The 19,380-nt window shown below is 38.4% G+C and overlaps 1 long non-coding RNA gene across 1 annotated transcript in view; it reads left to right on the top strand.

Annotated features, from left to right (window-relative positions):
* Positions 1-19,380, top strand: part of LOC308643623 — a 738,763-nt gene that overhangs the window by 376,748 nt on the left and 342,635 nt on the right. The gene's annotated exons all lie outside the window — the stretch shown is intronic.

The raw sequence follows: 19,380 nt of genomic DNA, 5'->3' as shown, positions 1-19,380 counted from the left end.
TTTTTAATCTCCTAAAGTATTAAGCTTACTCTCAGAGAAAGTGTGGGGAAGTGAATAACAGTGAATTCTTATCAGATTGAACATTAAACAATAGAGTTCTTAACTTCTTCCCAACTGGGAATCTTGTCTGGGGTATGGCAGCAACAGATGTCTTGAAAATCTAAAGTAAAAGCTTTGAATTTGTTGATAGATTTGAATTGATTCTTCTCTTTAAGGATCTTGAATAGTCTTGTTTGAGGGAAGAAAACTGTTTTTGTAATATCTTTCATTTCTTAGGATGCCTATTGGAATTTATAAATTCCTCTTTGCTTCTTAAACAAAAAAAATATGTTGCTATTTAAATTGTAACAAATTACAATTAAAGTGGATTAAATGTTGCTGGATGTGAAAAAACTAGATATGTGTATGTATGTGTGCAATGATTTCTTACTGTGGTTAAGAACTGTGGTTAAGAACCTGGCCTCTGGGGCCAAATTGGATGGGTTTGCATCTGGCCAGCTGCTGAGTTAGCAGTGTGAACTTGGGCAAGTCATTAGACTGTGACCCCACAGTCTCCTCATCTATAAAATGAGATTATAATGGTACTTACTCCCAAATGTTGCTGTGTGTTTGGATCTGTTAGCAAGTGTAAAACACTTTGGATGGTTCCTGGTACAGAGTCAAGGTCAGTTGGGCCCAAATATAGTATTACGTCAATAAAAAGTTTCAATTGCCCTTATATGGAAGGCATGATGTTTATTCTTCTACTGTTTTGAAGTTGGAAAAATAGAGTTAAATTTTGATATTATTACTTTAAAAAAAAAGAGGCAAAGGATATCTCTGCTAAGAATGATAAACAGGGTTAGCATTGTGATGAAGGAGAAAAGGGTTAATAAATGAGGCGGCAAAATAAAACTTAGGAACCACTAGAGGATGACGAAAGGACAGGGAGTGTGTGGGGATATGAGTGAAGAAGAAGAGGGGAGAGGCAGCAATGCTTGCGTTCCTCCTAGGTCTTAGGAAGGGTCACTGGTGGTGACATCCCTGCTGGAATCACTGTGGATGCTGGACACAGTGATCTGGAAGAAGTGAGCCTTCTGGAGAATTGCTCCCTAGGACAAAGTAGCATGGTCATCAGTGGGACTTGACTATGAATAACTGAAGGAAGAGGCCTCTTACCTAGTGAATTTGAGAGGACCCTTTACAGAGCTTTGGGGGTCGGTACCACAACACAGACATCTATAGGCTCTGTGAAGCTTGGCCAAGGTACACTTTGATAGCATCACATATCACTAGGTGTACCTGACTCATGTGTACACCTGTTTTACAGACAAATCTACCAAAGTTGATCTCTATTTCTGAGAGTAATCAGAAAGTCTTTCTTCCTTGGTGCAATCACATATCATTTGTTTAAAAATCTACACTATAATATTGAATTTCTGTGATATAACCAGCATAATTGTCCTAAAATAACCCTGAGAACTTACCATAGGCTGCCTTGTCCCTGAACTGATTAGAATGGAGGACTCCTCTCTCCTCCTTGTGATAGAGGCTGCTTCCACAGGATGCTTTGCATTGGAAAAAAAAAGGAATACAGCTTTGTTTAGGTATCCAAAGTCATCAGATGCCAAACAGACACCTTTCCTGAATGCATCCTTTAAACAGCTGCTGTTAAAAGTCAGTAAGCTTTGTGCCAGATGACTTTCTAGTTTACTCTGCCCATCTGCCCCTGTTGGAAAAGTTACTTGCAAGCTCGCTCTGTGTTGGAGTGCCCTGGTGCATCACCCTAGCCAGGGGATATTACGAGTACCGAAAATCTGTCTCTCTTCTTTTCTCTGTTCTTTGATTGTAAATCTGTTACCTGATAAAGTCTATTCCAAAACCCACATTGCATGACAAGTCAGATGATGGCCACAAAGAGGATACCTTGCACACTTTCAGGGATAAACTTAGACATGTCTAATTTCCAATATCCAGTCTTCTAGCACCTTGTTCTCTCAACAAGTTTGCAAAAGCTACCTCCTCATTTCGAACTGTCAATTCTCCTACTGTTCTGATATGTACTTCCTACCATTTTATGGGCCTAAGTTTATGTAAATAACTGTTATTTTATTATCTCATCACTTATGTTAAGCTTCAGTTCTTTCCTACCATGTTTGGTATTTCCAGTTTGGAAATTGTTCCCAGTGATAGAGAAGGTAATAAAATCAGAGTTAAAGTATTTAGCCACATGACAGCATCAGTTAATATTACTTTTGTCCAATAAAGAAACTCTTTAATTCTTATTTTCTTGTGTCTCTTACTTCTTAACTTACGGAATATTTACACCACAAATTATATAATTATATAATATGGAATATGTTCTATGACCAAATTATTATTATAGTGAATTTGAAGTTAATTCATTAGTATAAATTTGTTAAGTAGCTTTCCAAAATGTGCACATTCATTAATACCCAGAAATACGAAAATTGATATGTTGAGGTTTTTATTTGGTACAACTTCTTAGTTTCTCAACTTTGTAGAAGTTGAAAAACATGTTCTCATACATCCCATAGATTTTATGTGTGGTAAAATTTTATTATACATTCAGAATTATCAGAATAAGGGGACAGTCTTTGATGAGTCTATAATAATTTGAATCATTTCATTACAAAATGATATTTCCATGGCAGAAAATTAATTCATGAGTGCATTAAAGAAAATTCAAAGTAGTTGTTTAGCTGTTCATCCATACAAACACCCCTCCCTTCTTCTCACATTTCTATTAAGTACCCTGCTGTCATGATCACTATTGTTCCTGGTTCCTCTAAGAAATCTTCAGAGATATTCTCAAACATCAGAGATCTTTCTAATTCCACATATGAATAACTCATGGCTGATCATTTGGCATTTAATACATTCTTATAAGATGCAGCCTTATAGGTTTTATCATTTCTAATCAATTACTTATAATATTTTTGAAATATGAGACCACATTGTAATGTATTTTTAATCCTACACAACTATTAATCAACTAATAATAGTGAACCTCATATAAACTAGAACTTGGATACAGGCTTTTCATTAAGAGGCAGAAGATCAGCATAAAGATAGGTTAATTCTATTTTTAAATTTGTAAGTAACTTAGTCAATTCACATTTACTGTTATTTCCATGAGAAAAAAAAATATATAATGAACATTAGGGAAACCAGTAAAGATTTGCTTTTCAATTTATAAATTGTAACAAAATTATAAATCATGCACTGCCACCTAATGGTGAGTTTACATTCTACATGAAATAATGGTTGAAATGGTCAGAAGACTTTGAGAAGGGATATTTGTCCAGAAAATATTTTATTCCACTAGTAAAAATAAGGAGAAATTAATATTCAGGTAATAGGAAATTTTGTACTAAATGTGATCAAACTGTTAATTCCCCAAAGAAATAAAGATAAAAGAATCCAAACCAAAATTATCTATGGTATTTAAAATAAAAGGAAACTTGAATATAGACCAGATATTCAATGATATCAATGAATTTAAGTACAGTTTCTTAAAGATGTTATACTGTTGCTGTATTTATGTTTTATTATGTTTGGGGGAAAATAATTCTGAAATATTTACTGATAAAATGATATGATGCTTCAAAATAGGAGAAATTGAAGATATATTTGAAGAAATTTTTGTGAAACAAGATTGTCCATAAAATGGTAATTTGTAAAGCTGGATGATGGCTATTTGGAGATTTATTATCTATTTCTGTCTACTTTGTATGTTTAAATTTTTCTATACAACAAAAAGTTATGTTTTTTAAAATTTCATCAAGATATGTCCCTATGGAAAACAAGGTTTGGTTAATCAAGACTTTCTCCATAAATTGTTTAGTAAAACTCAGTAGGTTGGCCCATGGATTAGAAAGAACTGCATATATCGGTTTTATAAAATGAATTCTGGAGAAATTAACTCAAACTTTTTAAGTTTAAATAAACAAAAAGGTTTAAACTATGTCTTAGAATTGTGTGTGTGTGTGTATGTATAATGTCAAACTCGAGAGATTATTAAACAAACAGAAAAAATGAGTTGTCAGGATTGAATGGTTTAGTAAAAATGGACTGGTGTTCATATTCTCTTTCTCTACTAAATTTCTTAGTATGTTGATTTTCTTGCCTTTGAAGTAATATGATGTTATTGTCTCCTTGCTAGATTTTAGGCAACCTTAGAGACCCTAATTTCACTTTTTTTTTTTTCTCTCTGACTTGAGTCCTTGAGAAAGTTACTTCAGTTTCTCAGTATACCATAGGAATAAAACTTCAATATACTTTGGGTTCTTTTGTAGAGCAAAGAATAAATGTTTGCCTTATCAACTATTTGTTATAGACTGTTTGTTAGTCTTCTTTGATATTATAGAAATTTTGTAGAAAAAAAATTTTGAGATGTATATGTCTAGAAATTTTTACCTAAACTCTTGGTTTCAAGTGATAAATGAAGTTTCAAATTTTTAATTAATGCTTCTGCTTTGTTTTTATTTGGAATTCTTCCAGTTTTTCAATTTGACTAGCTCTTTGGAATCTATGTATTTTGTATGTTACAATATATGAGATAAATTGTGAAAGAATTAATTCATTTGTATATAACATAGCAAGTGATGAGTTACACATAGTTATTTAAAAATTATTCAAAACTATATTAAGAAGGAGAAAGCCCAGCTGAAAGAGTACTGCATTTTGCTTCATACATTTACAAATGTCCATGAATTTAGTCTAGGGAGTTTATTGTGAGTTTAGCAGATTATTTTACAATGGCTTGTTTAACAGTGACTAATGAGTCTGTGGCTACTCTCAGATGTCCAGTTTGGTGAAGTCTAGACCAGCCCTACATTCTCTAACCACAGCTTCTCAATGGTATGACTCTCTAGCTTATTACAATAATACTTATTTTATGTATCACTCAGAATTTCAGGATCTTGATCTATCTGGTTGCTTCCCTTTATGATCCTCTTGGTATGGGCCTCTTTCCAGTTGTACTTCTTGGTGAGATAGCTCACAACTTCACTAACTGACATCAATCTCACTATGTTCTTATTGCATCAGATTACAACACCCTAACTGTGCAATCAGCCCACTTCCGTACTTTCTCCATTTCTGCAACTAGGTATTTTTAGCTCTGTAGAAGACAGATGTATTCATGATTGAGATCAAGGCTAGCACATTGGTGATCTTTTGAAATTTAAAAATCAGTTTCTACAGAAATATGAGAGTTCTGTATAAGGCAAAACTGTTACATTAGAAGGTATGCACCTGAAATAGATTATCTACCTACCACCTGAAATGAATTAACTACTCATGTCAGGATTTTTGTCAGCTTCCTGGGAGTTGGCTGAGTCAGGATTGAAATCACATCAATCAGGTCAGAAGAGTCCACGATGAAAGCCAGAAATGCAAAGTTATTAATTTACATGAAAAATAAACAAAATATAATCTCTTTCTAGCTCATTTTCTTTCAATGAAGTATTGCTTGCTCTGTAAGAGTCTAGGAGAAGAATACTACCAACTGTCAACTCCCTCCCTGTTTAGATTGAGAATCTTTTGTAAAATTTGAGTAGACTGAATTAAATAATGCTATGGCCTTTTTGTTTCTACTTCCCATTCTTCTATTTTTGTTGAAATTTATCCAAAATAATTTGATTTTATGGTTAGTTTATTTTTTCCTGATTGAGGGAAAATTTATGTAACACAACTTTATGACTTTATCATTTTAATGTGTGTAATTTAGTAGCTTTTTTCATATATATACAATCTTGTGCAACAATCACTACTATCTAATTTCAGAACAAGTTCATTATGCTACAAAGTTTTTTTTTTTAAACTTTATACCTGTTCTCAGTCAATCCCAATTTCTCCTTCCCCACATCATCTGATGAACCCCATCCACTTTCTCTCTCTATGGATTTGCCCATTATTAACATTTCATATAAATGGAACCTCACAATATGTGGTCTTTTGTTTCTGTCCTGTTTGTCTTAGCATACTTAGCTTCATGAGTGTTGTGCATGTATTAGTACTTGATTATTTTTAATGGCTTAACAATATTCCATAGTACCATATTTTGTTTATCTAAATATCAGTTTATGGGCAAATGGGTTGTGTCTATTTTTTGACTAATATGAATAGTGCCCTATGAATATTTGTGTACAAGTTCTTCTATAAACATGTTTTGAGTTCTCTTGGGTCTGTACATCAGAATTGAATTGTTGAATAACATGGTAACTCTATGTGTAACTTCTGAAGGAACAAACTGTTTTCCACCTGAACCATTTTATATTTCCCACCAGCAATGAATGGGAGCTCCAATTTCTCCAAATTCTTGCCAATACTTAGTTTTTTTTTTTAATGTTGTAGTTATCCTAGTGAGTTGAAGTGATATATTGCTGTATTTTGCTTTGTATTTTCCTAGTGATAATTTAAGTTGACCATTATTTTATATGCCTATTGGGCTATTGATATCTTTGGAAAGGTGTCTACTTGAATTTTTTGCTCATTTTTAAAGGATTTTCTTTATGCTATTAATTTGTAAGAGTTCATTATATATTCTGGATACTAATCCTTATCAGATACTTGATTTGTATATATTTTCTCCATTCTGTGGGTTTTATCTTCACTTTCTTAATAGTGTCCTTTGAAACATAAAAGCTTTTTAATGTAAAGAAGTTCCATGTATTGATTTTCATTTTAATGCTTACACTTTTGATAGTATATTTAAGAAATCATTGCCAGGGGCTGGGGATGTGGCTCAAGCGGTAGCGCGCTCGCCTGGCATGTGTGCGGCCCGGGTTCGATCCTCAGCACCACATACCAACAAAGAAAGATGTTGTGTCCGCCGAGAACTAAAAAATAATAAATATTAAAAAAATTCTCTCTCTCTCTCTCTCTCTCTCTCTCTCTCTCTCCCCTCTCACTCTCTCAAAAAAAAAAAAAAAAAAAAGAAATCATTGCCAAATCCAAGATCACTGATATTTATACCCATGTTTTCTTATGAGAGTTCTAAAGTTTGAGCTGTGGTGCCCACTAGGGATCAAGGAAGGGTGGTTCATGGCTGGAGCTGGGCAAAATTCCTCTCAGCTGAAGTGCTCATGGGAACAAGCAAGGGCAGAACCCCGCTGGCATTGGGCAAAGTTTCTCTCCAGACCTTAGGCCATGTGCACTGGAGGCAGGGTGACAGATGGTGCCTGGTGTTGCTCAAGCCACCCCAGCATGCCCTGTGGATGGAGCAGCAGTTGGATCAGAGAGGTCTTCCCCACCTTGATAGTGATAAGTGTGGAGGGCTGTGGGAGAGGAGTGGTGGGAACCATGTTGGTCATTGTCTTCCATCCTGGAATGTGTATGAGACTGCATGTGCCCGGCCACACTCCTGGTCTCCAGAAGGCAGGCTCTCTAATTCCCTATTTTTTGAAGGTAACACCTTCCATTTCCCTTGGTGTCTCAATACCCATCCCCTACAGTGCACTGCTCTCAGCAGGTTGTGAGAGTCACTCTCCTGAGCCAAGTCTGGTTTATTAGGTAGCTACCCACTGAGACAGGGCAGGGATGCCTATGGGTCCCAGGGAATGGAACAAGGATCTGCCCTGAAGGAGTATGCAGGGACTCTTTATTTTACCTTCTCCCTGCAGAGGGGAGACCCCCCCCCCCTTCCCTGGCTGTAGAACAAAGGCAGCAGGTGGTGCCAGGCTAATTTGTTCCTCTTACTATCCTGTTTCCTGGGTCTCTGGAGCTTACAAGATTTTCATTTTTCTTCTGTAGTTTTTCAGTGCTTTCTCATGATCACTCACCTCGATATGCAGCTATACACTTGTTGTTTTGGTTCTTTGTGGCGGAGCAGGTGAGTGCTGGCTGCTCCATTCTGCCATCTTGTTCACATGGCCCCCGCCCCCACCACACCCCCCTCCACTATGGTTTTAACTGATGACCTCATTGCTAGATGAAGGGCCATTTCTCAAACTTTTTCTGCTTTTGTCTTAGGATGCTAGGGATGGAATCCTGGGCCTTGTCTGTGCCAGGCAAGTACTCTACTACTGAGCTCCACCACCAGCTCCAAACTTTCCTTAATTGATCTTTTCATTGCATTTTATATTTTTGATCATTTAATTCATGAAATTCTTCATTGTTTTGACCTCTGGGTCTTAACTCTTTTGATTTTTCTTCCATCCTCTTAGGGCTCCTACTCTGTTTCTTTCTAGTGCCCCTCATGTTCTGCCTCTTAAATGTCACCATTGTCCATAGCTTTGCTCGCTGCTCTTTAATCTCTACATACTACCTCTGGGTTGACTTATTGGATAGCTTCAAATTACACACACACACACACACACACACACACACACACACACACACACCAGTTCCACGTCTTTTTCTTTAATTCAGATCTTTCTACTGTGTTTTAGATATAAAACTAACTGCCTGCTCAATATATGGGCTCAGGTAAGCTCAGCAGGTCCAGTGACAAAGCACCTTTCTCCACTGAACTCACTTCTACCCCCTGACTCAATCAATTAACCAAGCCAGAAATCTTAGGGTCACCTTGGACTACTCCCTCGCTTTTCTTCACTATTTCCAATTAAGAACTTCCAATTCCACCTTCTAAATAATTTCTCAAGCCCCACCTTCCTCCCTATCCCTACCTCCTGTGCCTACCTAGGGCCATCATTGCCTTTTGTTCAAATGATCATAACACTCCCCAACTAGTCTCCAGGTTTGTCTCTTTCAAACCCTATTCCACATGGTGATTAGAAACTCTCTCCAACATTGTAAATCCATATACTCCCTAATAAAAGATCTCCCAGAGTTCCCAAATCCTCCTTATAGCCTCTGACAGCATATTGGTTCCATTGCAACGATTTGCTCTTAATGTCTCTTCTGTTTGGGGAACCCTTTCTAACCTTCCATTTCACCCTTCTTTCTTCAGGTATCCAGGCTTATTGAACACTCCTCTAAAATATTGTGTGTTTAACCCCCTCAAGAAGCCCTAACCTCATGTGGTCAAGCACTAGGCAGGCTATGAAATCAGGTGAACTTCACCAGAAGTTTGACTCAGTTTCTTGGTGTCTATGTGGCCCTACAAGGGAAACTTCACCACCCTCTACCTTAGTTCTCTCTTCTCTAACACTCAGGATGGCAATCACTGATCTCATCACATGTTTGAAAGGAGGTAACAATTTTGTGAAGCACTTAGCATAGCTCGTGGCTCAGACTGGCACTGTACTGACACCACCCTGAGGACAGAGACTGTACCTATCTTATCTATGCCTGAATCCTCAGGGCCTGCAGTGCCTGGCAGAAAGGAGGACTTTCTGAATAAATGAATAAAGAAATGGTAGCTATTCATGATGCCTTTATATACATGTGTATTTCCTACAATCTCTTGCTTATTAATATTGTTTGGGAATAAAATTCTATAATTCTCCCAGGTCTCTCTTATCTTCTAATGCATCTCTTCATTTATCAGGGGTAGACTGTGGGTTGTTCATGAAGAAAAGTGACCTAATCTGGAAAGATTAGAGATGCCATTGTATCACCCCTAAACAAAAGGGAGACAGTCTCTGAATGTCCCCTTTCTGTTACCAAAATCCTGGCCAACTTAAGGGAACATTGAGAGCAAGCCTGGGCCAGAAAGTCCAGATACATATTATCCTGAAGAACACTGGCTTTCTCTTATGCATACTGGGAACTAGGGCAAGTTAGGGTTCTCTACAGAAAGCAACTTTCTTTCATGTTCCCTGGAACAGTTTCTCCTTGGAATACTGATCAGATAAGCAAACTAAGCAAGCTAATGCTGATGATGTCACTGATTCTGTAGCCTAACCTATAAAACCCTTCCCTTATTGGGAAGAGGGATATAACTGAGGGCACTATAGAAAGAATGCATGTCACTCATGCAGCCAGCTGTCACTGGACAAAACACTTGTGAGGACAAGGAGGCACTACTTGTCAAAGCATCATGAAGTACAAAAGTGCTGTCAGCTGTCACCACTGAACTGTTCTTGGAGTAGTCTCTGATGTCTTGTATGCTTTCCCCAATAAACCATATGTCTCTCATGCTGTTACTGGGTACTTTCTTTGGCCTATGTGCAGCCAACCCCTGGCACAACTGGGTTGTGGACAAAACACTAGGTGACAAAGAGAGATGTCACCAACTATTCACAGACTCTGATGATGTGTCTCATACTCTCAAAGCACATACTCCCTAATCTTGTGGCTGCTGTCTAGGGGCAGGATACCTCAGTCACAAGTAAGATGGAAAGAGGGACTGGAAGAGAAAGGAGCTGAATAGATTGTCCTAGTTCCTGATTCATCTCTCTCCAGGTTTGTCTATTATTTTAGAAGAAAAGGAAAAGGACATTTTGCCAGTAGTGGATAAAAAAACTCCTTACAATCTGAATTTAGTGCAGTATCAGCTATATTATGTGTTGGAGCCCAGTGAAAAGCAAAAATGCTGATCCCGTGTTTATAAATCATTGAGAATTTCAAAATGGCAAGAGAACGGCATTATCCAAGCACAGGTTGGCTGCACAGGTTGCCCACCATGAAACTGCTGTGGTCCAGACTATAACAATATTGCAGACTTTCAAGTCTATGTATTCCTGGCGCTTTCGGCAGTGTTCAGCTCAGTTCCTGACTCATGAGGTTCAGAAAAAAAAATAACAAGACAGCAAGTTCTCTCTCCTTTGTAAAACTGGGCTGCATACTCTGTAATTCACATTGCTTTGTTGTTGACTTATTTGTTGTTTTGGCTAGCGCTCCCCACCCCCGACACTGTCCCTCTCCCTCTCTCTCCTATGATCCTGAAAGCCTTTGCATTATGGTTTCTCAGATGCTATTCTTTTGCTCTGTTCTCATTTTTTTTTTGTTAGAAATTTGAATGTGCATAGTTTTATGACAAAATTTTATCCAAGCATCATTCCTTCTTTGTTGTTGCCATCTCTTAACCAGATTTTCTATCTTTAATTGATTTAGTTCATCCTTAAAAAAAGAAAGAAAGAAAGAAAATCTGTCCTTCTGAAGCCAAGCCCTTGTTCCAGAGCTGTGGGGCAGTAGCCTGGATGAACTCTACTGCAGACTACAGAGCCTGACACACCAGAGTCAACCTGAGAAGCAGCAAGCCAAGAGCCAAGGAGACCCAGGGCACTAGGAGCTGGCACAGCATGGCTGCTGGCCAAGCCCAGTGCAGATGCCCACCCATGCAGCACCGCAGCTGGAACCCCCAAGCTTCCATGATCCCAAAACCTCAACCTCCTGCTTCCTGACCAACCAACAAGAAAATGGAAGTGGGGCAGACCTGAATGGAAGTTCAGTCTTAAGAGTTAACCAATAGCATTTGTGTTTTTTCAGACCATGATTGGACCAATAGTGTTGCCCCAAATGCTACATAAAACCTTAGACAAGCACACTGAGACAGTAACCTACTTTAGGGTCCCCTCTTGCCCCTGCAAGGGTTCTGTTACTAGTAAGTCCTACTCCTTTCACTCTTGCTTCCCTTGTCCCAAGAATTTCATTCTTAGGATTTGCATGACAAGAAGCTGCAAAGAAGTCTGCCTAGAGCTGCTGGGGTCTATTACAACACCTGAGGGCATAGCCCTGATTCAGAGCTGCAATACTGAGAACTGCAAGACTCCACTCAGTGTTAATGGAGAAGAATCAGGTTTTGCCAGCTGCCACCTTTGGAGCCCATGCTGGCAGTCATCCCCTACTGTGATAAGCTGTTACCACCAAACCCCAGCTTTCTTGACTGCAGAGCCCTGCAATTTCACAGACTCCACTCACCAACAGAAGCAGGGAACCCAGTTTTATCTCAAAACTCCCCTTTCATTTCTATGGTCACTTGAAGTTTCCTTTGGTTTCCTTCTACTTGGTATTTGTTTCTCAGCAAGTAAAGTGCTTAAAGCAGAGGGTGATGTTCTGAGAGCCATCGATCTCAGGCAGTGTCAGGCCTCTTGACACTGGGAGATGCGGCTTGTCCATGGATGGCTCTCCAATCCTCCAAAAAATGTTGTGATCCAGATTATATCCACATTCTCTTCTCATACCTGCCCCTGTCATATAATACACTTGGCATTTCCTCTTCTCAAGTCTTTTCCACATCCATTCAGTTTTAGTTTCCTGGGTAAAGTTCTACTTGGAATTATTTTAATATTCATAAATCTTTAGTTGAACCTTGATTAATTCTGTGTACATTTTTTGACATTCTTTACCTTTATGCCAACTTATTCTTTGGTCTTCATTTTTATCCTAAGATAAGAAAGTCCACATGTATCAGGTCATGCTGGAGATTTATTTAGCCAAGGATTCTGCCTTCATGAACTCAAGGATATCTTAGGGGTGGATATCAGAAATTTAAAACTTTTATTATGGCTATAGCTTATGACAGGACTTAAATTCTGGATATTCATTTATTTATTTTATTTTATCATGTTTTTTATTGGTTGTTCAAAACATTACAAAGCTCTTGACATATCATATTTCATACATTAGATTCAAGTTGGTTATGAACTCCCAATTTTACCCCTATACAGACTGCAGAATCACATCGGTTACACATCCACATTTTTACATAATGCCCTATTAGTAACTGTTGTATTCTGCTACCTTTCCTATCCTCTACTATCCCCCCTCCCCTCCCCTTCCATCTTCTCTCTCTACCCCATCTACTGTAATTCATTTCTCTCCTTGTTTATTTTCCTGTTCCCCTCACAACCTCTTATGTGTAATTTTGTATAACAATGAGGGTCTCCCTCCATTACCATGCAATTTCCCTTTTCTCTCCCTTTCCCTCCCACCTAATGTATCTGTTTGATGTTGATCTTTTCTTCCTGCTCTTCCTCCCTGCTCTGTTCTTAGTTGTCCTCATTATATCAAAGAAGACGTTTGGTACTTGTTTTTTAGGGATTGGCTAGCTTCACTAAGCATAATCTGCTCTAGTGCCATCCATTTCCCTGCAAATTCCATGATTTTGTCATTTTTTAGTGCTGCGTAATAGTCCATGGTGTATATTTTTTACTTACTATTGTCCCCTTCTTCTCCCCTTCTCTTCTCTTTTCCCCTTGTCAGATCCTCAGTCCATAATTTCTACAGCAGGTTTGTGCCTTTAAGATCACTGCCTGTGGGTTGGGGATATAGCTCAGTTAGTAGAGTGCTTGCTTCACATGCAAAAGGCCCTGGGTTCAATCCCCAGGGCCAGAAGAAAAAAAAAATCATGGCCTGTGATAGTACAGCTAAACTAAACAAAACACTAGAAAATCCATGTCCATGAATAAACATAAAATGGTTTTAAAAAAATAAAATCCTAAAGAATGAGACCTTGTCTTACAGATTTGAGGGAAGAGAAAAGACATGGTTCTTTCTCAGTTTGAATGACTCCACACACAGATATAGATGTGAATTGGTGCTTAATAAGCACAGGAGTTTAAAACTGTGCCTGATCTGGTACCTAAATCTTGATGTCATCCACACTGAATGAACATGAAGATGGAAAAAACTCCTAACAAAGAAAGCCGATGTCTGCAGTTTGCAGTAACTGTCTATCAAGAAATGGTTATAGTGAAAAAAGAAAAAGAAATAGTAACACTATTAAAGTCTTTGGGGCTAAAAACTATAAAATTTTTCATTGAGGTGCTTTAATAGCTTATTCTTTTAAAGGAACATTTTTAAAGTGATCTAAATGTGTAGCTAATGGTTACCAGCTAATGTATTCTGAATTCTAAAATGGATTTAGAATAGAGAGTTTTTCCACTAGGTGGTAGGATTTTGCCATGATAAGTCTCAAAATATTGGGAGAAAGGAACTTAATTGATAAGAGTTGAATTAAAGATAGAAAGTAACTCTAATCACATCACATATCAGTTGAATACTTCTTTATTTTATTTCTTGGTACAAACAAAATTACTCCTAAGTCGATACCAAATAAAACAATTTAAGGATTTTCAATTTTCAGGGGAAAAAACTAGATATTCCAATAAAATTAAGAGAGATTTGGGTTGCATTATATAGTATTTTATACCTTTTATATTATGTATATATTTTGCATATCCAAAATTACTCATTAAAGAATCATAGCAGCCCTTGGTAAGACCTCCATCTTCTCTGATTGTGAGAAGTCTCTAGCAAGTATCCCACTCCTGAATTTCTCAGAACTGGGAATTTTATTAATACCTTCCTTTATATATTTATATTTTAAAAACAAAAACTCAGGGAACTGAAGGTAAGAAAATCTCAAAAGGCATTCTTTTCGGTCAAAATATTTTTTACTGAATTTCTAGATTCTATCTAAGAAAATCTTTATTCAAATTCTTAATTCCCTTGTCTAATTTATATAAATGCTGTGTTGGTAGTAAGAATTATGTTACATTTGAAAGAAACATACTTTTAGCCTGGCATGGTGGTACACACATGTAATTGCAACAGCTCAAAAGGCTGAGGAAGAAGGATCTTACGAGGTATCCCTCAAAAGCTCATGTTATTATTATTATTATTATTATTATTATTATTATTATTATTATTAAGGATTCTACTGACTACAGAATTTAAGTGTTTACATTTTATCTACTTACTCTAAATAAAACCCTGGCCAAATAAAAATCTTGGCCAAATGCCTCTATTGTTTCTTTATCTTATAATCAAGTCTTGCTGATCTTTTCACCATTCCCCTATGTGACACCCTGGCCATTCCTACCTACTACCTACTACTACCTACTCCAGCTATGTCCCACCCTATCTACAGTTACCACCCTATTAGTCCCTTTGCTCTATATCTTTTGACTACTATTAAGGCCTTTGTTGAAATCAGGACTTAACTCTAGACTTAGTAGATTTGGTTCAGGCTCTGGATTAATAAACAATTCAGGCTTCAGATAAAAGTTGGCCAAGCATTGTTTCTTTTTCCTCTGTAGTAGTAAACACCCAGTACGAATTGCCATCTAGAGCCACATCCCTGACCTTTTAACCTTATCTTCCTCTCAGAAACATTCACAAATTGAAAGTAGATTTTGAGGTGGAACCCAGCTCAGGCTCTTGTTAACCCTCGAGCTCACCTTGAAGCAGACACCTGACTCACTGGTGTATATTCTGGGCTGTGCTATCCTGTCATGGTCATGTGGTGGAAAGTCTTCTAGTGCTGCCAGATTGAAAAGTTATTATGTACAATCTATTTGATGCCAGGAGCTTCAGAGTGCTGAGGATACATAAGTACAAAAGGTAAATGCAACCTGCGCCTTCCTAGACTTAATATCTAGTGTGTGATAGAGATGATGAGTTGGCAATGACATCAGTATGGAAAGTTCAAAAGGGAAAGATAAAAATGCTATGGGAATCCAGAGAATGGGAACCTAATCCAGATCTGAATAGTCACCAGTGCTGGGTAACCAATTGACCCAAAACTTAGTGGTATAATACCATTAGATAATTATGCTCTTAGAATTTGTGGATCAGGAATTTGAGAAGGGCATTATATAATCAAATCTTCTCTGTTGCACAATATCTGGGAACTCTTGCCAGAAAGACTCAAATACTGGGAGATGGTATCTCAGTAACTAACTTTAACACGTGCCTGGCAGCTGGATAGAGACTATCAACTGGAGTTGATTAGTCCATCCCTATTAATCCATTCAAACTGGTGCAGCTGCACATGGCCTCTCTATACGACCCGAGCTTCTTCAAAACATGACAAATTCAGAGTAGTTATATTCCATATATGGGCAGATCAGGGCTCCAAAGAATATGTGTGATAAAAAATAATTTGACCATCTCTAGAAAATTCATTCTGTTATAGAATAATTTCCAGAGAATTGAGCTCTTCACAGACCTAATGAATATGTGGAATTTGCTAGGAGAAATGGAGGGAATAGTGTTCTAACCAGAAGGAACAGGATGGGTACCAGCCTAGAGTTATGAGATAAAGTGCAGTGAATTTGAGGAACTGAATGGATCTCAGAATAGCTGGTACATCAAGTGTGAGGGGGAATTGGTGAGTGATAAAGCCAGACAAGAAGGCGGTAATAGTGTATGGGAGATAGATCATATAGGCAGTGAGAATTATCACAAAGCTTTAAGGAAGAGAGACAAGGTAGGAGATATGCTTCATTAAAAATAATAACTCGGGTTGCATTGTGAATGGATTAGAGAGGGCTGAGAGGTGAGGCAGGAAGACCAGAAGGCAGGAAGTTGAAAGCTGTTGAGAGATGATAATGACCTTCTGGGGGAGTGGGGCTGGGAATAGAAAGAGAATATTTAGAGAAAGAATCCACTGGGCTTGGTAATAATTGGATGAAGGGGTAAGGAAGAGGAAGGTTTCAAGTATGATGTTTTAGTCAGCTTTGTGTCACTGTGACCAAGAATAATTTAGAGGAGAAAAATTTTATTTTGGCTCACATTTTCAGAGGTTCAGTCCATGACTTGCTGGCTCCATTGCTGTGGCCCAAAGTGAAGCAGCACCTCCCGGTGGAAAGGCATGATATAGGAGCATCTCTTGGTTCACGGCAGCCAAGAAGCAGAAAGAAGGAGGAAAAGGAGTTATAGGAAGGAAGGATGAACCCTTCCAGGGCACACCCGGGGTGACCTACCTACTCTAGCTATGCCACACCCTGCCTACAGTTATCATCCTATTAGTCCATTAAAACTAAGATGGACTGATTAGGTTACAACTTTCAAAATCTAATCCTTGCATCTCTGGGTATTCCTGCACTCACACAGGGATTTTTGGAAGACGCTTCATATCTAGACCATAACATATGGTTGCCAATTATCTTGTTTGAGCCACTGGGTAGATGAGAATATTGTTCACTGAGTTCAGGGGATGCTGAAAAGAGGCAGGCTTGCAGGTGAAGAAGTTGATAAACTCCACTTCAATAATGTTTAATAAATCATGAGATCAAGAGCAAATATTTATTGGACAGTTGACTACATGTGTCTAAAGTTTCCAATCTGTGTTTTTGTGAGTCTATAGCTTGAGGAATGAGCTTATACATGAACCCAGTAATATTAGGATATACAGCTTCAACCAGTCTTAGTTAAATTTCATTGTGATCATTTTTCTCTTTCTAATTTTCTAATACTATGAACTTAGTTCCATAAGAGACACAGGGGTCTCCAAACATGGAGCTCCCAGTTATCCTCTCACAGTGAAGTCACAGACAGTGTTGACCATTTCTGATAATGTTGTGTAACAAGACACAGGGAGGATTGTCAACCAGGGAAACTTCCTAGTGCCTTGGTGTTGTTTACTGGGACTTGATCACATAGACATGGTTGACTACCTACATGGCTGACCTTTTGTCTGTAATCCTTCTGGAGTTCCAACTGATACCACATGACCCACTTCTCCTACCATACATCACACTGATACATTATCTGATGTGGCCTGAGACCCTCAGGTAAACAGACATACTAATCAGGCAGGACATTACAAGGGCTTCATGATCAGCTCACAGAAGTGAAGGGCAAAGGCCTGATCTCTCCTGGGGTAAGGTTACATTTTTGGTACCTAGTGGGCTTAAGGTATAGGACTGATGAAGTTAAAATAAAAAGCAACTCATGGTTTCAAGTCTGGGTGCTTGAGAGAACAGAGGGTATGACTGTAAAAGTTGAAGCCAAGAAACAGAATCGAACTAGAAGAGAGGGGACAGGAAAAAAAAAAGAGAATGTCAATTATTTTTTAAGTTTGAGGTGTAGAAAAACATCCAAGAATGTTATCTGACCTTGTATTGACAAGGGCAAAAGAGGTGGCCAGCCTGTATCAACGACTTGGAAGGCAGTGAGGCCAATGGCAGAGGTATGAAGGACAGCTTTTATCAAACGGGACCTGAAGAGAGGGTGAGTGGAGTTTCCGGGGCACTAGGAACCTCCACTTACCAAGTCTCAAGTGTTGGCAAGTTCTCAAATTAGGAAAATTACCTCTGACCAGCTTTCCCACCCCAACTACCAAGTATTTTCGGGGAATCATTCTTCCTACTATCTCCAATAATCTATCACCCTATTGAGGCCATTCTATCATCCTATAGAAAACTATTATTTACCCATCAAAGTGAATTATGTTCTAATCAATAAAATCAATGACATCATTAAAGTTTATTTAACTTAGAATATTTCTGCTTCTATTTCAACTTATAATCTCTTTCAGTTCAGTCCTTATCCATGGAATACAGATCTCAGGCTTCTGGGTGACTTGAAAATGTTCATTTTCCTGGCAAACTCATAAAACATTCCATTTTTAATACCCCTTTACTCTAGTCGATATTCGTCTTGAATTTTTCTTTGTATAGATACTTTTGGGGATTCACAGAGCTAAGATGCCTCCCCTGGGTATACTTCTGTATTTCATAGTCCTCCTACTATGTGAAATTTCCCAAGACCCTTGGCCCTTTGATTGAATTACCATTGCTTTTGCCCAGAGCCTTCCTGATGATGGCAGCAGAAGCATAAATTAAGAAAGAGCCAAAGTCAGGGATATAAATGGAACAGTGCCAAGTCCCAAGCAGATGTTCCTGGAGCCTGGAAGACAAACCTGCACAAGCTCTCAGGGAGATAACATGATGGGGTGAGGCATGAGACAAAGACACTCTGTCCCCCTTTCCTTGCTGGGACCTGGAGGAACAATGCATTGAGTCACTCCTTCTCCTGAAAGATGGCAGATCACTCCTGTTGTTGAATGACATGCAGGCATGTCAGGCATCAACTTGTTCAGAGCCTCCCAGAGAAGGAAAGGAGATAAGCTCCCTAAATGTTCTGTTTCTTGGAATGTCCTATACTCTTGGCCAAGCCATAAGTGGAGCGGAAGAGCTGATTGAGGAGGGGACAGGGAAAATGAAGCATTGCCATCTGATGGCAATTACAGTAGTCACTCCCCCCACCCTGCAACTATCCACTGTTAAATTCCATGCTGTGTTCTGTTAAGTGTTACCACCTCCCTTCGGCTCTTCTGTAAGAATTATCTGAATGGAAATTTTCACTAATAGGTCTCAACATTGGTGACTGTGCATCCATACCACAAGGCGTGCACTAGAGCAAGATGCAACTAAGTCTGTACTGTGGAGGCATGTGATAGCCCTCTCTCATATATCTATTTGCCTTCACTTGTATAATAAGGTCCCTTGATCAGGTGCGTTCCTTGAGATGTTTTGTTTGTTTTAGAGAAACTGACAGCTGTATTCTTACTGAGTAGAACCATATGGAAACATATCTTTAGCTGGAGTCAGTGGAAGAGCTCCTCTTAGTGTGTTAATATAAATAAGGTAAGTAGCTCCTGCTCTGGGAATAGGGACTTCTTGACTGACATGGGAGGGCCAATTACTACCTTGGTGTATAAAATCTGGACTGATTTGCATAAGAAGCCACAGAGGGATACCTGTGTCAGTCAACTTTTCCTTACTGTGACTATAACAC

This window comes from Spermophilus citellus, assembly GCF_964194105.1.
Source record: "Spermophilus citellus genome assembly, chromosome: 3".
NCBI classification, from domain to species: Eukaryota; Metazoa; Chordata; class Mammalia; order Rodentia; family Sciuridae; genus Spermophilus; species Spermophilus citellus.
This window is presented reverse-complemented; position numbering and strand designations above follow the sequence as displayed.